We start from the raw sequence: 20000 nt of genomic DNA on the forward strand, positions 1-20000 counted from the left end.
ACAATGAAGTGAGTTTCAATGTTGTTTTACTTTCCTCATTCATTTTGCGATTGTTGGCCTCGCTGCTGTAGCGTGTGTTGGAGTGGGTAACCACTACTTAATGCTTATTCTCCAGAGACCCATAAGTAAGTCTCCGTGAAAACAAATTTCCTTTTTATTCCAAAGCTAAGCGTCATTTATTGAGAACTCCAGGTACTTAACCAAATTAGGTTGAAATTCACCTGGGGATAGATGGGTGAGAATATATTCGTTGTTCCGTAGAACAGTTATTGTGGTTTTCTCTTGAGATCAAGTCATCAAGGGGAGATTGATTATTCTCTCGAAAACAATGTTTTGTTCTTAAGAATATTGCGTTTTGTGTGGAATTTTGACTTTTCATGAGCTGTTGATACATAGATCGCAACCATTTCAAGTGAACAGGAAAAAGGAAGGGAACTGTAGTGCTAGATTATAAACATTATTACGTTCTCTTTAAGTTTAGATTTGGTATAAAAGAACTGGAGAGAGTAAATTGATTCCCTTCATTAAGATAACAAACTTCCAGGATGTGCGAAGGGCTGAGAAATCCTTTTGGTCTGGAAAGTTATGTAGTGGGAAGACTACAAGAATAACAACTCTTCAGCCGCCGTCATGATTCTGATCTTGAGACTATAACAAGACAACCGTTGTGATGTAGTACATGACATCTAACACGTATTGCAGGATGGAAATAAGCGGGTGGGAAAAGAGTGCCGTGGAATGAAGTCTCTGGCAACAGAAGGTCAAAGAGACCTATTATGAGATGAAGTGTGGTGAAGGTGGGGCGCATGTTGTATGGCAAACTTGCGCACACCATGTGCAGTAAAATAGAGATTCGTGTTGAAGGACGTTAGACGGGAAAAAACTATAGTAGATTCACATCAACCGTACATCTGATGTCTAGGCCAGTCCCTTACGACGCTCCCGATTGGCTGTTGATAATCACGGGGCTGGAAAGTCTCAGTCTCTCTCTAGAGTTCACATAGGCAGGATGTATGTTCCACTTGTCCTGAGGGATAAGTTTCAAAAGTATCCCTCAGGAGAGGTGGAACATACGTCTTGCCTATGTGACCTCTCGAGAGACTGAGAGTTTCCAGCCCTGTGACTGGCTTATCAACTGCCAATCAGGAGTGTCGTAAGGACTGGCCTAGACATCAAATGCACGGATAATGTGAATCTACTATAGTACGTAGACCCATGTTCGACTGATTGATTATTTTATTTCCTCGACCGACGTTACAATAACAGTTTGTTAAGAGATTGAAGAGAGAATTTCACTGAATCCGAAGTTTCCGTCGTCATCCCTTTGGTGCTGATCAAGGGTTAAGGAAAGACTGTCATTAATGGATTGGGAGATTCTTCTTCGTGCGGTGGTTGGTCGAACCATCGATCGGAGATTTGTTGTTCCCTTCTGAAGGTCGACCATTTGTCACGAGGAAGGAACGGGGTGTTTGACAAGGGATAAGGGAGGAACTGGAAGTTCCGAAGTTTACCCGACGAAAGACTCCGATCATTTGTGCGTGGGAGCGGAACTTTTTTTTTTTTTTTTTTTTTGTTTTTTTTTTTTTTTTTTTTCAACTTTGTATCTCATTCTTGTCATAATGTTTATGATCTCTCTCTCTCTCTCTCTCTCTCACTCTCTCTCTCTCTCTCTCTCTCTCTCTTCTTTTTTACTTTGTATCTCAATTTTTATTTTATATAGTTTTTGAGCTCATGCGTTCTCGCTCTCTCTTATTTTTTTATCTTTGTATGTCACTGTTATCTTATGATGTTTTTGAGATAATGCGTTATCTCTCTCTCTCGCTCTCTCTCTCTCTCTCTCTCTCTCTCTCTCTCTCTTATTTTTTTACTTTATCTCACTGTTATCTTATGATGTTTTTGAGATCATGCATTATCTCTCTCTCTCTCTCTCTCTCTCTCTCTCTCTCTCTCTCTCTCTCTCTCTCTGAAGGGGAAGGAAGGAGGAAGCGATCTCTCTCTCTCTCTCTCTCTCTCTCTCTCTCTCTCTCTCTCTCTCTCTGTGCGAAACTTTACTGGTCGTCGCATGTTCTGCATGTTGTTTGATAATTTATAGAAACAGATTTTAATAAATAAGCTGTATAATTCATGAATTGTATTCGGCACGATACTCGGTAATGGATTAACAGTGTCGTACATCAGATGGGTCATTTTGTTTCCGATGTAACTCGTAAATAAACTTTCTTTGTTCACTTCCTTCGCCTCTGTGGACACCCAGGGAAAATTGGACCGGTACGTAATACTGTAGGTAACAGAAACAGATACGTTGCGACGGGAGAGATTGAGGACCTGCATAAGTAGCAAAGTCTATAATTCAGTTCTGTCGATAAGGAAATTATATATAAATTAACCGAACAAAAGAATAACATCCAATCAGGCTAAAAAAAAAAAAAAAAAAAAAAAAAAAAAATAAAAAAAAAAAAAAAAAAAAAAAAAAAAAAAAAAAAGTTTTGTAGCTGCGCTGAAAGAAGAGCAAGTCACGTCGACAGTCGACATGGGCAGTTAATCTATAGACTTTAGGAGTGACTATTGTTATAAAATATGATGAAATTATTGTACGCTGAATGTTTGCACAGTTATATATAAAAAAAGAGTTATTTAAGTTATTAAGTGTATTGCAAAAAAAAATAAAAAACAATATTGTTCAACGTAATATGTAATAAAACATATATTGTGTACATTGGCGATATTTTAAAATAAAAACGTTTAAAAACCCCGTTGCTGAGTAACCACTGGTTCCATGCAACGTAAAAACATCACAAAACAAAAAAAGAAAGAAAGAAAGAAAAAAAGACTTTAGGAGCAGTTTCAACATCTTGGGGTTAAAGGCGACTTGATTTTCGTTTTTCTGTAAAGAAAGCTATCGTGCCGACTTTCTGTCCATCCGCACTTTTTGCTGTCCACTATTTTTCTTTTCGTCCCCAGCTCTTAAAAAAACTAGTGAGGCTAGAGGGCTGCAAATTGTTATGTTGATCATCCACCTTCCAATCATAAAACATACCAAATTGCAGCCCTCTAGCCTCAGTAGGTTTTATCACTTTATGGTTGAAGTTACCCAAAATCGTGCTTCCGGCAACGATACGTGATAGGCACCACCTGCCCGTAGTTAAAGTTTCATAGGCCGTGGCTCATACAGCATCATAATGAGACCACCGAAAGATCTGTTTTCTGTGGCCTTAATTATACGTTGTACATAAAACTCGATTGTTTCTTCGCGCATTTTTTACTTGTCCGTTAATGCTTTCATTGACAATAAAATGTATCTGGGTTTATGGAATTAGGGACAATATGAAACAGGGCATTAGAAATAGCTTACCTTGAGGGATTCTATTTAAATGGAACTAGAATCAGTTGCGATATATCAATTCCCTATAAATTGAACTGTAAATAAAATAATCACAAGAAAACCTGCTGCAGTGATGTGTTCTGTTATCTGGAATGATGCATTTGATTTCAAGGTATTAAGATCGAACGGCTTTATAATATGACGTCTCTCGGGAACTACGACGTTCTATTTCATTATATTATATTATATGTGTTTGAACTTCATTTTAGTGATGACTGCTTTAGACAATTGATGTGAAGTAGATAAATTCATCATATTAAGATAATGTATTACTGATCCGAGCGACAAAGGATTCTGAGACATCGACAAAGGGACTGAATATTTATTCCATCCAAAGAATTAATACAAAAAAAGTAAATATTAATTTTTTCAGAGAGAAATACATAGTGATATTCTTTTACTGTACTTCGCCTTTTATGGGATTCTGTCTTTTGCAATGAGTCATCGCGCTACTGAGAATCTCTTTATTTCATGAAACCTTCGTCGTCCATCTGTCGTGTAAAGGGTTCCGTTGAGAGACGAAAGTGTTTATACGAGAGACAAAAATGTCTGTACACAACACAATATATGAGTAAGGAGGAGAGATATTGCAAGATTTAGTATCTTTGGAAATGCGTCGAAGTGTGGTGTGTGATTGTCTCTCTCTCTCTCTCTCTCTCTCTCTCTCTCTCTCTCTCTCTCTCTCTATATATATATATATATATATATATATATATATATATATATATATATATATATTTATTTAAGGGTGGAGGGATTGAGATGAAAATGAGGGGTAGCAGTGGCACTATGGCCAAAGTTTGCAGACGCTGCTCCATGTTTAGAGTCCTCATATTTCAAGAACCACTAGACATGAATTCGTAAATTATCATGACAAGAATTTATTCGTGTTTTAGTCGCCAGAGAAACTTTGATGCATGAGAGCACTTTAGAAAAAAAATAAGTTTCATTTGATGCTTGTCACTTGGCAGAAATCAAATCATAACAGGAAAATGGCTCCTTTTCTCAATAACCACATTTATCTAATTGTAGCAAGATTTTTTTTAGGATGAGGCTGCCATAGTAGAGTCACATCACCCGTGCATCTGATGTCTAGGCCAGTCCCTTAGGACGCTCCTGATTGACTGTTGATAAGCCAGTCACAGGGCTGGAAATTCTCAGTCTCTCTCGAGAATTCACATAGGCAGGATGTATGTTCCACATCTCCTGAGGGATACGTCTTTCAAAGTATCCCTCAGGAGAGGTGGAACCTACATCCTGCTTATGTGAACTTTTTCGAGAGACTGGGGGTTTCCAGCCCTGTGATTGGCTTATCAGCAGCCAATCAGGAGCGTCGTAAGGGACTGGCCTAGACATCAGATGCATGGGTGATGTGAATCTACTATAGCTCTGTGTACTTCCCAACCTTTGCTATACTTCAGCATAGTTACTACCTACAAGGTACATCATTCACTGCGTAGGTCAACTGGGTATAGCAAGTACTATCATCACTGACCATCGTATATATGTAATCATTATTATGACAAGTTTTATACAGTATCAGAGCAGCATAGCTTCAGTTGCATATTCATCATTATATACGTACATGAACCAACGTCGCTTGCATCTTATTGAATTGAGATCATTATTAAGCAAGGTAATAAGAAAAACATCATATTAACAAAACTAATATGTGTCCAAAACAAGAATTTTTATTTTCGAGAGCTTATGTGTATATCTTATCTCACTAAACAAAGAGGATATAAACGAAAATCAATGATGACACTCATTTATGGAGATGAAAGAAAATGTACTGATATTCCTACTTTTCAATTTCATTATATAAAAGACTAACCTCGATTACTAAGGAACGTAAGGTATGTAATTAGTGTGGTTAAGGTGATGAGATTAATAAACGTAGTGAGAATCTGGTTATTCACGTCATAGAAGAATATTAATAAACAATGGGAGGGACCTAGGCTGCAGCAGTTATACCAGCCAATAGTTATGGTACTTTGTAGGAAGGGGTCCCTCAATGGATTCCAAAATCGTCGTCAGAATTTTGTATGAAAATATCTTCTTCTTCTTTCTCTACAAGCTTGTCCCTATTTGGGGTCGCTGTAATGGTTCTTCAACATATTCTTCCATCTCCCTCGGTCCAGTGCATCCTCCTCGCTCAATCCCAACTCCCTCATATGTCTCCTAACACAGTCAATCCATCGCAATTTTGGTCTACCCAACCTTCTCCCACCTGGTAGTCCAATCCATCATCTCTTCCTTATCGGATGGTCTTCCTCTCGTTTCTTCATATGTCCACACCATCTCAGTCTACTTTCCCTCACCTTGTTTGAAGCTGGTGCTATTTTGAGAGTGCCTCTAACATGTTCGTTCCTAGCTTTATCCTTTCTAGTAAGTCCACATTGCCATCTCAACATCCTCATCTCAGCCACGTCAATCCTATTCTCATCTCTCCTCTTAGTTGCCCATGTTTCGGACGAGTACAACATTGTAGGTCTTAAAACCTGGCGCTGGATCTTCCTCTTTAATTTTACCGGCATCCTACGATATTGTATGAAAATATGATACAATTATTTTACTTTCGTCCTTTAGGGAAAAATTTGTTAGCTTGGTTTCAGCAAAATCTATTGCAAGTTTGTAGGATTAATTGTGTTGTTTTGGTAAAGGTGATAAAGTTTTATTTTCAGCTAGTTTCTAGAAAAGACAGAAACACTGCTGTAATATTAATAAGTGACCTTATTATTGGACTATGGCAAGGTTATAAGAATGGGAAACTATTCAATGACCCAAACTTGAGGACAATGATTCAGGAAAGGATGCAGGGATCCAAATTATTTTTTAGTTTACAATTAGGAGATGCCTGTAAATATTTCAAAATCCTTGTAAATTACTTTTCCCCATAAATGTAACTATTTGTAAACAATAAATATAATATTTTTTAAAATAAACATTTAAAAAAAAATGACCACTCCAGGTCAGTGTCGAGTATTTTTCGTACACGAATTGTCCTCTGATTTTTCCCTCACGATTTTTCGTGTTATTATGATCAGTGTTGAAACCTCTGGTTCTGTGCTCTGTAACGCCGTTGGTTTGAATGGATGTTACTCATTTACATAAGCCTGAACCATTGCGACGCCTAAAGCACCAACGTCTGGACTTTATTTTAAGTTATCTCTGTGATATTGGCTTCTTTTCATGACTCTCAAGGACTCAAACCTAAATACTTTCGCTCACAGCTCTGTTGGCTTTTATAGGACCTCATTGTGATCCAATAGTGTTAATGGGGTCCTTTGGCAAATGGCGTTCATGTATGCTCACCTATTCAGATAATGACTAGGCGCTGTGTATTAAGTTGCGACGCCAAAAGGAGGTTTTAGTTTCCTGTTAAAGAAAACTATTGAGATGAATTTGTCTGTCCGTCCGCACTCTATCTGTTCGCCCTCAGATCTTAAAAATCGCTGAGGCTAGTGGGCTGCACTTTGGTATGTTGATTATTCACCCTCCAATCATCTAACATACCAAATTGCAGTCCTCTAGTCACAATAGTTTCTATTTTATGCAAGGTCAAAGTTAGCCAACATCGTGTTTCTGGCAACGTTATAAGACTAGCTACCACTGGGCCGTGGCTGAAAGTTTCATCGGCCGCGGCTCATACAGCATTATACGCTGTACAGAAAGCTTGATTGCGCCGATGAAACTTCAGATAATTTTTTTTCTAATACTCTCGTTGTTGTCAGCACTTCAATGAGAGGGCGAAACTCAGTTATTCTTGCGAATTGCTTTTCTGAAAATATTTAGTGGAATTCGTTCGCTTCTTCTTCTGTTCCCGAATGGAGGACAAAAGTGATCAGAAATTTTATTCTCTCTCTCTCTCTCTCCTCTCTCTCTTCTCTCTCTCTCTCTTCCCATTTCCCAAGGACGGTCCTTGGTCGAGAGCGTCCTCTTCTTGAATTTATGGGAAGCGGAGGAGACCATTCATCTGAAAGCGGACAAGATCAGAAATCATAAATCAGAATGAACGTTTGCTGGAATGCGACATGTTCCCCTCTCATTCAGACTGCGACTAGTGTGTGTGTGTGTGTGTTTATTTTTTATTTTATTTATTTATTTTTTTTTTTTGAGACTGTCCTTCGCGTGCCTTCCCATTTGAGCTGATATTGGCACGGAATTTTTGTTCTTCTTCTTCTTCTTCTTCTTCTTCTTATTATTATTATTATTATTATTATTATTATTATTATTATTATTATTATTATGTTGTTGTTGTTGTTGTTGTTATTATTATTATAAGAATGTTGTTATTATTATTATTGCCTCTACTTAAACATGCACACATGGCACACATGCTACGCCTAGACCACTTTCCTAATAGCAGTAAGTATAGGTTTTTATTCGAGAGAGAGAGAGAGAGAGAGAGAGAGAGAGAGAGTCATTCTTCATTAAAGATTATAATACGACCCACACACTCAGAGGCAGCCTGTTATTATTGTAATTAGCTCTGCATGGAATGGTGCCTCCATTATATTTTTAAATAAATTCATGTTCAGTTTTTTTCCCAAAGCAGAATCTCTCTCTCTCTCTCTCTCCTTATCTCTCTCTCTATCTCTCTCTCTCTCTCTCTCTCTCTCTCTTGTCGAGATATTTTATACAAACCTTTGATAATGCTCTCGAATGTAAACTCGTATTTTGGCTGAATTCCTTTGACGCATAAATAGACTTTTCGCTGTTTTTTTAATGCAGGTTGGCCTTTGTTTTAGATGTATTGTTCTTTGGTTTTGCAGCATGATGATGCAGTCTCTCTCTCTCTCTCTCTCTCTCTCTCTCTCTCTCTCTCTCTCTTTGCATCTCATTTTCAATTTATATAGTTTTTGAGATCATGCGTTCTTCTCTCTCCGCTCTCTCTCTCTCTCTCTCTCTCTCTCTCTCTCTTCTTTTTACTTGTATCTCACTGTTATCTATAATGTTTTTTACGATCTGCGTTCTCTCTCTCTCTCTCTCAGAGTGACAGAGTACTTACATCTGAGTTTGTTTCCTGGCTATGTCCGGTTGTGATGCCTGCCAGCCCCGCTAATCCTACCCACCCCACCAGTCCTCTCTCTCTCTCTCTCTCTCTCTCTCTCTCTCTCTCTGAAATTTTAGTGCCGTTGCGTGTTTTCCATGTTATTTGATAATTTATAGCAACAAATTTTAATATCAGCTGTAAAATTCATGAAATGTATTCTTCACGATACTAGGCAATAGAGGAACAGTGTCGTACATCAGATGAGTAATTTTGTTTCCGTTGTAACTCGTAAATAAACTTCCACAAGTTTGCTTCCTTCGTTCAGTTCCTTCGCCTCTGTGGACACCATAGGAAAATGGACCGGTACGTAATCTGTAGGTAACACAGCGATACGTTGCAACGGAGAGATTGAGGACCGGCAGAAGTAGCAAAGTCTTTAATTCAGTTCTGTCGATAAGGAAACTATATATAAATTAACAGAACAAAACAGTAACATTCCAATCAGGCTGGAAAAAAAAAAAAAAAAAAGGTTTTGTAGCTGCGCTAAAAGAAGAGCAAGTCACGTCGACAGTCGACATGGCAATTAAACAATAGACTTTAGGAGTGACTACTGTTATAAATATGATGAAATTATTGTACGCTGAATGTTTTTACAATTATATATATAAAAAAAAAGAGTTATTTAAGTTATTAGTGTTGTTTATAAAAAAAAAAAAAAAAACAATATTGTTCAACGTAATATATAATAAAATATGTATTGTGTACATTGGATATTGTAAATAAAGTTAAAAACCCATTGCTGAGATAACCACTGGTTCCATGCAACGTAAAAACATCATAAAAAAAAGAAAAAAAAGGAAGAAAGAAAGAAAAAAAGACTTTAGGAGCAGTTTCAACATCTTGGGGTTAAAGGCGACTTGATTTTCGTTTTCTGTAAAGAAGCTATCGTGCCGACTTTCTGTCCAACCGCACTTTTTGCTGTCCGCTCTTTTTCTTAAAAAACTACTGAGGCTAGAGGGCTGCAAATTGTAATGTTGATCATCCACCCTCCAATCATAAAACATACCAAATTGCAGCCTTCTAGCCTCAGTATTTTTTATTACATTTAAGGTTGAAGTTACCCATAATCGTGCTTCTGGCAACGATTTAGGATAGGCCACCACCTGCATGTAGTTAAAGTTTCATGAGCCGCGGTTCATACAGCATCATACCGAGACCACCGAAAGATCTGTTTTCGGTGGCCTTAAAACTCGATAAAAACTTCGGCGCATATTTTACTTGTTTATTAATGCTCTCATTGACAATAAAATGTATCTGGGTTTATGGAATTAGGGACAATATGAAACAAGGCATTAGAAATAGCTTGCCTTGAAGTGATTCTTTTTTAAAATGGGAACTAGAATCAGTTGTGATATTTTAATTCCCAAAAATTGAACTGTAAATAAAAATAATCACATGAAACCTGCTGCAGATGATGTTCTGTTATCTGGAATGATGCATTTGATTTCAAGGTATTAAGATCGAAAGCTTTATAATATAACGTCTCTCGGGAACTACGACGTTCTATTTCTATTCATTATATTATATTATATGTGTTTGAACTTCATTCCAGTGATGACTGCTTTAGACAATTGATGTGAAGTAGATAAATTCATCATATTAAGATAATGGATTACTGATCCGAGCGACAAAGGATTCTGAGACATCGGCAAAGGGACTGAATATTTATTCCATCCAAAGAATTAAAAAACAAAGTAAATATTAATTTTTTTCAGAGAGAAATACATAGTGTAATATCCTTTTACTGTACTTCGCCTTTTATGGGATTCTGTCTTTTGTAATGGGCCATCGCGCTGCTGAGAATCCCTATATTTCTTAAAACCCTTCGTCGTCCATCTGTCGTGGAATGGGATCCGTTGAGAGACGAAAATGTTTATACGAGAGACAAGGAGGTTAATTCGTCTGTGACAAGGGAGATATGCACACGTTTCCAAGATGTTGTTTCTTTGGAAATGTGTTGAAGTGTGGTGTTGTCGATTGTTATCTTTCTCTCTCTCTCTCTCTCTCTCTCTCACTACTCTCTCTCTCTCTCTCTCTCTCTCTCTCTCTCCATATATTTAAGGTTGGAGGTTTGTGATTGTTCCTTCTCTCGCTCTCTCTCTCTCTCTCTGTCCATATATGTATATTTAAGGGTGGAGGGTTTGAGTGAAAATGAGGGGTAGCAGTGGCACTATGGCCAAAAGGTTGCAGACGCTGCTCCATGTTTAGAGGTCATCATATTTCAGGAACCACTAGAAATCTAGTCAACTTTTGGTATTTGGCAAAGCTGGTGCGTTAACCCTGCGCTCGTATCTCCTCTATCCGGGATTGGGGCCAGACATGAATTCGTAAATTATCATGACAAGAATTTATTCGTGTTTTAGTCGCCACAGAAACTTTGATGCAGGAGAGCACTTAGAAGAATAAGAAGAAGAAAAAAAAAGTTTCATTTGAAGTTGGTCACTTGGCGGAAATCAGGTCATAACAGGAAAACGGATCCTTTTCTCAATAACCACATTTATTTAATTGAACCATGAATTTTTTTAGGATGAGGCTGCTAGAGTAGATTCACATCACCCGTGCATCTGATGTCTAGGCCAGTCCCTTACGACGCTCCTGATTGGCTGTTGATAAGCCAGTCACAGGGCTGGAAACTCTCAGTCTCTCTCGAGAGTTCACATAGGCAGGATGTATGTTCTACCTCTCCTGAGGGATACATCTTTCAAAAGTATGCCTTAGTAGAGGTGGAACATACATCCTGCCTATGTGAACTCTTTCGAGAGACTGAGAGTTTCCAGCTCTGTGACTGGCTTATCAACAGCCAATCAGGGGCGTCGTAAGGGACTGGCCTAGACTTCAGATGCACGGGTGATGTGAATCTACTGTAGCTCTCTGTACTTCCCCAACCTTTGCTATACTTCGGCATAGTTACAACCTACCAAGTACATCATTCACTGCGTAGGTCAACTGGGTAGCCTATAGCAAGTGCTATCATCACTAATGACTGTTACATGAAATCATTATTATGACAAGTATACAGTCTAGGCAGCATAAACTCGGTTGCATTTTCATCTTTACATACATGAAACAAAACGTCACTTTGCTTATATTGAATGGGATCATTTTTAACGAAAACGTAATAAGAAAAACATCCATAATTATTAAACTAACAATTTTTAATTCGATAGCATATGCGTATTTTATTTCGCTAAACAAAGAGGATATAAACGAAAAATCAATGATAACACTTATTTATGAAGATGAAAAATGCACTGATATTCCTCCTTTTTAATTTCCCTATATAAAAGGAACGGTAGGTGTGTAATTAGTATGGTTAAGGGAATGAGATTAATAAACGTAGTGAGAATCTGGAAGAATAGAATAACAATGGGACCTAGGGGCCGTCGCAGTTATACCACCTAATAGTTTATGGTGGGTTTGTAGGAAGTGGTGCCCCAATGTCGAAATTTGTATGAAAATATATTCTTTTTTTCTCTACAAGCTTGTCCCTATTTGGGGTCGCTGTCATGGTTCTTCAACATATTCTTCCACCTCCCTATGTCCTGTGCATCCTCCTCGCTCAATCCCAACTCCTTCATATCATCTCTTCACGCAATTTTGGTCTACCCTAACTTCTCCCACCTGGTAGTCCCATCTTCCATCATCTTCCTTATCGGTTGGTCCTCCTCTCGTTTCTTTATATGTCCATACCATCTCAGTCTACTTTCCTTCACCTTGTTTGAAGCTGGTGCTATTTTGAGAGTTCCCTCTACTCTAACAGTTGTTCCGTCCTAACTTTATCCTTTCTAGTAAGTCCACATTGCCATCTCAACATCCTCATCTCAGCCACATCAATCCTGTTTTCATCTCTCCTCTTAGTTACCCATGTTTCGGACGAGTACAACATTGCAGGTCTCACAACCTGGCACCTGGATCTTCCTCTTTAATTTAACCGGCATCCTGGAAAAATGTGTCAGCTTGGTTTGGGCAAAAACCATTGCAAGTTTGTTGGATTAATTGTGTTGTTTTGGTAAAGGCGATAAAGTTTGACTTTGAGCCAGTTTCTAGAAAAGACAGAAACACTGCAGTAATATTAATAAGTGACCTTATAATTGAACTTGCAAGGTTATAAGATTGGGAAACTATTCAAAGACCCAAACTTGAGGACAATGATTCAGGAAAGGATGCAGAGATCCAGATTGTTTTTTTTTAATTTACAATTAGGAGATGCCTTTAAATAATATTTCATAGATAAATTAATAGCAAATTTGTAAATATTTCAAATTCCTTGTAAATTATTTTTCACCATACCAATATAATTTTTTAAAAATAAACATAAAAAAAGACTACTCTCCAGGTTAGTGTCGAGTATTTTTCATATACGTATTGGTCTCTGATTTTTCCCTCGCGAATTTTCGTGTTATTATGATCAGTGTTGAAACTTCTGGTTCTGTGCTATGTAGCGCCGTTGGTTTGAATGGATGTTACTCATTTACTTAAACCTGAACCATTGCGACGCGTAAAGCACCAACGTCTAGACTTTATTTTGAGTTATCACTTTGATGTTGGCTTCTCCTTTTCATGACTCTCAAGGACACAAACCTAAATACTTTCGCTCACAGCTCTGTTGGCTTTTAGGGCCTCATTGTGACCCAATAGTGTTAATGGAGTCCTTTGGCAAATGGTGTTCATGTATGGTCCCCTATTCAGATAATGACTAGGTGCTGCGTATTAAGTTGGGACGCCAAAAGGAGGTTCTAGTTTCCTGTTAAAGAACACTATTGAGACGAATTTGTCTGTCCGTCCGCGCTTTTTCTGTAAGCCCTCAGGTCTTAAAGACTACTGAGGTTAGAGCGCTACAAATTGTTTTGTTGATCATCCACCCCGCCAATCATTTAACATAGCAAATTGCAGCCCTCTAGTCTCAATAGTTATTTTTTATTCGAGATTAAAGTTAGCCAACATCGTGCTTCCGGCAACGTTATAGGACTGGGCTGCACCTGAAAGTTTCACCGGCCGCGGCTTATACAGCATTATACGCTGTACAGAAAGCTTGATTGCGCCGAAGAAACTTAAGCTAATTTTTTTTTTTAATACTCTCGTTGTTGTCACTAGCACTTGAATGAGAGGGTGAAACTCAGTTATTCTTGCGAGATGCTTTTCTGAAATATATTTAGTGGAATTCGTCTTCTTGTGGTTCCCTAATGAAGACAAAAGTGATCAGAAATTCTCTCTCTCTCTCTCTCTCTCTCTCTCTCTCTCTCTCTTCCCATTTCGCAAGGAAGGACGGTCCTTTATTTATGGGAAGCGGAGGAGACCATTCATCTGAAAGCGACAAGATCAGAAATCATAAATCAGAATGAACGTTTGCTGGAATGCGACACGTTCCCTCTCATTCAGACTGCGACTAGTGTGCGTGTTTTTTTTTTTTTTTTTTTTTTTTTTTTTTGAAACTTGGTCCTTCGTTTGCCTCCACATTTTAGTTGATATTGGCGCGGAATTTTGGTTGTTGTTATCTTCTCATTCGTCGTCTTCTTCTAATTGTTATTATTATTATTATTATTATTATTATTATTATTATTATTATTATTATTATTATTATACCTGTAAATATCTTCTTCTTCTTCTTCTTCTTCTTCTTCCTTCTACCTTTAAACATGCACACATGGCACAACATGCTACGCTAGGACCGCTTTCCTAATAGCAGTAAGTGTAGATTTTTTATTCGAGAGAGAGAGAGAGAGAGAGAGAGAGAGAGAGTCATTCTTCATTAAAGTTTATAATAACGAACCCACGCACTCGGAAGGCAGCCTCCTCATTATGGTAATCAGCTCTGCATGGAATGGTGCCTCCATTTTATTTTTAAATAAATTCATGTTCAGTTTTTTTCCCAAAGCAGAATCTCTCTCTCTCTCTCTCTCTCTCTCTCTCTCTCTCTCTCTGGCATGGAAACAGACTCACAAAGGTACTCTGTGATGGCTGAGTTATATCCGTTTATATCCATGAAGCTTTGAATTGCATCTTCAGTTTTTTTTTTTTTTTATTTAAAACTCGGCATCTTCATTCTTTTTTTAATTTAAAACTCTGTTAATGGCATTTAGGTTTATATAAAAAATATTTTAAAGAGTGGACAATTCAGCTTCGCTTAGGGGATGCTTAATAATCTCACGCATTTAAGAAATAAAGTATATCATTACTAAGGTATGAAGATGAAATGTATTTGGATCAGTTCCAAAAAGAAAGGCATTAGGATCGAGAATGCTAAACTACTGGTGCTGACCATTTCTGGAATGGTGCTTGAAGACAAGGACGAAATGGATAGTGTAACTGTTTGCTGGAATGGTCTTTAGGCAGATGAAAAATTCTTTGCACTTTGTATTTTTCGAAAACTGACAGTGAAAAAGAAGCCATAGCTAACGTTTGAGATTCCTTGCCTGAGATGCTTATATTTCACGATGTTCGTGCTGGACCATTTGATTAAAATGAAAATTGTAATCCTTAGGTTAATACTTCCATGATCATCGCCGATTAGCTTGTTGATGAAGGTTGGCGCGAGGGGGGGGGGGGGGGGGGGGGGGGGCGAGGGGGTGGGGGGGGGGGGGGGGGGGGGGGGGTTACGATTGACTTACGATACAAGTACAGCCAGTCCGTATAAGACAACGACAGGTAATCGTTGAAAATGCGTATAGCTGTAAGCCTACTGCAGCAACTTGAACTTCATCAATTGCTTTCTGATGTCCATTACTTGTAATCTAGTAGTTTTAAATTTTTTCCCCTGCTGCAGTCATAAGCAGATACATACATATTTACCACATTGCTTTCTTTTGCTTGTTTAAGTGTCCATTTCGTCTTCTTCTTCTCCGTCTTCTTCTTCTTCTTCTTCTTTTTGCATAATGCACACTACGTCAAAATAAAGCAACATGGGTTTAGGCCCAGGAGGATTCTTCGGCACGTAGAAACAGCATAGTCTAGGCTATCTAAGCAATGATTCAAATAATCGAGGCTTTTTAATAATTTTATGCTTTTATGTATTGTTTCGTAGACATTGTTCATGAAGCCTCAGGATTGTTATACGTATTTATTAATAACAGTATATACGACGTTTAGTCTTTGTCACAGTTTAAAATGATAGAGATATAACTTCTCTTAATAATTTTGAGCATTTAGTATAAAAAAAAATTTTCTTGATAATTACACGCACGGTTATATAATTGTAATTCAATTACAAATGTAAATTATGCCGACTACCTAATAAGGTCTCGAAGTTTTTTAGTCACATTCCGTAACATAATGTAATTTGATTTATGTTTCAATTCATACATTCTACTGAGGATTTATTTACCCTGGTTTTATCTCTTTATTTCAAATTAAATTGTGACCCTTTGGCAAAAAGCATTACCAAATGTATTCCGGTTCATTAAACAATTTACATAATCTTAACAAGATTATGCAGTGTTGGCATAACTCGGTTTTCTTATTTGTTTATTTATTTATGTTTAATTGTGTATTTGCTTTTGAAGTTCAAAGTCTGAGCGGATAGAACTTCGGTGTAAGTGAATGAAAATGGCTAATACAGATAGGTTTTTTCAGCGCTGTGGGGTTCAATTACGATCCGGCATTTAATGTATGAATGAGGGATGATGATTTTTCTTGATCCATCCAATTTTAGATGATGGGGGCATAAAAAAATTTAAAAAAAATCAACGAAAATACTGGGATAAGTACTTGTTCACATACACTTATGAGGTCTTCGTATCGTTGTCGTATAACGTGGATCCATCAGCTTTTATTGACAGCCTTGTTTCTGTAAAACTGCAATACCTCTCACGGATCTTTCCAACTAGTGCCCCCCTTCCCCCCCCCCCAACAAACCCACACACACACACACACACACACACACCCAAGACAATATATATATAATATAAAATATATATATATATATATATATATATATATATATATTATATATATATATATATGTATATATATATGTGTGTGTGTGTGTGTAAAATTTATTTGCCATCGTAATGGAATACCTCGGACTCACTATGTCTTACTTGAAACAAATATTCTCCCATAATACTTTCCGGATCTAAGTTGTCCTTCTGAAACCTTCCGTTATTAAATTAAAACAAAAAACTCATCTGGGGAAACAACTTGGGACCTTTTATCATCATCTTGGGCGCTCGAGTGGGCAATATGCAAGCAAGAACTATTTATTACCTCATCTGATAACACGTCTTTGGCTTCTTGTCTTCGGCTTGTTTTTTTAAAACAGAGCATTTGAGCGTATTTTACAAGATTTTTTTTTTTTACTTCATTTCGAAGTTATCATGATAGTTTTTAAGTATGACAGGATTTAGTTTATATTCTTATTCGTGTTAATTCAGGTCGTGGTCGTATAATTTTTTCTTTCAAGTAAAGCATCGTAGCATTTTTTCAGCTCAACTTTGCTTTGTCAATTTTAAAATTCCTTTTACAGTGGGTTCCGTAAAATATTATGAGCAGACATTTTCCATTTGATGTTCTCAGTGAGGTTGATGAATTGGGTGACACTGCTTCACCCTCCAAACCCACCATTAACTGGGTATATTTTTTGGTCTAAAAGAACTGTCATTCTTGTCGTATTACCGCAGTCAAATGCCCACTGTGGCTTTCTATTAGACTACAGAGAATGAATATGTGGGCGGAGCCAGTCCAATCACCAGAAAACTGATGAAAAAATGATGAATTACCCAAAGTTTCTTTCGACGATGACATAATATACTACTGATTATGATTTTCAATTATCATGTTCTGTTATTTAATTTTTTATTATTTTTCATAATTTTTATTTTTATTTTTTTAAATTACTATATTATTAATTGGAGATATATTTGTTTTTTATTCGGAAGTGTATTAGAAGCCTTGTGACGAGATGGTTTTGAAAAGAATTCTTTGTGTAACATGGGTGAAGTCTGCCTTGTTTCTTCTTGGAAATTCGTTTTGAATGCACACAAACGCTCATGCCGCCTTTTTGAGATACAAAAAAAAATCATCATAAAAAACGAACATATCATCTCTCCACAGCGCTAACGAATTTTAAAACAAAAAACTCATCCCCAGTTCATTTCTCCTGATTGCTAGAGCAATGATGAAATACAGATTAGTTACAGGTACCGAACTTGTCGACTGGAAAAGTTGCCAGCGAAGGTCGTCCAGATATCAGCCACTGATTGGTTGAATCCGGATGAGTCCCTTTGGATGTTGAGTCCCCCCATCATTCAGTTAAGAGGATTTGGCTTTATATGAGGCTGAGTCCTCATTCCGTTCGATGAGCTGTAGAGAGCAGAGCATATGGTTATTATAGTCTATCCCGATTTTTTTTTGGTTTTTTTTTTTATATAATTTTTTGTTATTTATTCCCGTATTTATTCCTGGCTTCAAAAGATTTTATTTTAATTGATTTATGAGGTTTGTACCTTATATTTTTATCAATAATAATTCCTTTATTTTCCATTTTGATCTTATAACTGTGAATTACATTTTTACAGGGGCTGGAAAAAAACTAATTCAAAGTTTAATAAGATCAAAAATGGAAAATAAGGTGACAAACATATTGATAAAAATATAAGGACGTCTTGGGACATTACTTTCCATATGAATATATTAATCATAAATTTTTAGTTGTAATTGGATGACTTCATTGGTATAGTGTATCTTATTATGCTTTTTTAAAGATGTGTTCCTAAATATAATGTAAACTTTGCCCCTTTTTCCCCCTGTTAGTTTAATGGAATCTATATTAACACCTTTTTTGTTTTTGTACTTCGTTAATTGTAATGTTCATTTTTTGTAAATATCACTATATTGTATTTGAAATTAAATAAACTAATTCACAGCATATTTATCATCATTTTTTGGTTGGCTTTGCAATAATTATTTCACGAATGTTTTGTGATTTATTAGACTGTAGAAAGGACATTGGTAATAAAGGTACAAATGTCGTTCAACTATGGGAAAATATTTTACAATATATTCCAGTTGGAAAATAAAAGCATATTAATCACCGCCCTGCTCGATCAGTAGTTTTCGAAGCGTAGCTGCTCCCTGTGCTCTTGCAATAAGAGTACTAAGTGGGATGTCTGCTACGGCATCATTTTTCTATTGCGTTGATATTTTTCTTTTGTCTTTTTTGGCTTATTATATTGTAATCCGCTACTGTAATCTGTTTGCTTATAAAGGAATAAGGATGTTGTCATTGTAAATAGGTGGGATTATCACGCATTAAAAATGTGTTGCTTTTAGTAGAAATAAGAAATATCATTGTCCATAAAAGAGGACAAATGCACATAATACCATAAATCCTTGAGAACATATCACCAACACGACTGCATTTGCTAATAGGTTTTAAAGGGAACAGAGTACGATGGTTTGGGAATATGCAGTCAAAGTTGTTGTCTTTGTTGTTTTGCGTTCTCAGCCCAACACTTTTTTTCCGTCAAAATAATATACTAGACTTTGACTCTCTCTCTCCTCTCTCTCTCTCTCTTTATCTCTCTACTCGCTCTCTCTCTCTCTCGTATTTTTCGAAAATAATTTCAGATTTAAATCGAGCAAAACTTCACCAGACAAAATGAAAAGAAATTCAGGATATACGGTGTCAACGCGTTCGCTAGAATGAAACTACCATCATCATCTTCGGTCCCTCTCCTTCTTCATTCCCTCTGGTCCTTTGTAAAGATCACCGTCACTAAATGATTATCTAATGGAAAATATCTTGTAATCTGTAGGTAATGGAGTTTGCGCTCGCGAACTGTATTAATCGCTATGATGTAAGTTTCTTGAGCGGAATGAGAGCTTCATTCTGACAAATCAAAAATTGGAATTTCATTTAGGAAAAACTATGTACATAGATTACGTGAAGTTTCAGATATATGAGGACTTATCTCTTCCAGCCAAGCAGACGTTTTGAATGCAATTTGTTTTTTTAATTAGGGTAAATAGACATATCAAGCGGAGGAAAAATGGGTCGGGTACTCTAATCAATGGAATTTTTTTTTTTTTTTTTAGACTGTTTGCGCGAATTTACTTGATGTTTTTATCAAAACCTGTCATGAATTCTAAGCAACGAATTGAGGGAAAATCCTTTAAAAGAAGTATTTGTATGTGTATTGTGGAGTCTGCTTCGTTCACGAGAATGGAAAACAAAGCATAGACATAATAAGATGAAATATTGGATATTGTAATCGGATATCAGGTAGTTGTCCTGTTTTCTTCGCATTGTTTACTCACAAAATCTAGCATATTGCTGTTTATTTTTTTTTAAAGTTTCCCGAATTAGTCATCAAAAATTTCCCCTTTTTCTCCTCCCATTTGTCGTCGAAAATAGGACACGTGCAGCAGAATCAAGATAAACAGTGTAAAATTTTTTTGAATGAACTTTTCGACCAGAATTCAGGATGGGTTTCGGTAATGTGACTGACGCCTCGTTAACAAAGTTAGTTCTCTCATTCCCAGATGCCTGTATTAAAAAGACGAGAGAGAGAGAGAGAGAGGAGAGAAGAGAGAGAGAGAGAAAGTAGAGAGAGAGAAGAGAGAGAG

Source organism: Macrobrachium nipponense, chromosome 19 (genome assembly GCF_015104395.2).
Source record: "Macrobrachium nipponense isolate FS-2020 chromosome 19, ASM1510439v2, whole genome shotgun sequence".
Classification (NCBI taxonomy): domain Eukaryota; kingdom Metazoa; phylum Arthropoda; class Malacostraca; order Decapoda; family Palaemonidae; genus Macrobrachium; species Macrobrachium nipponense.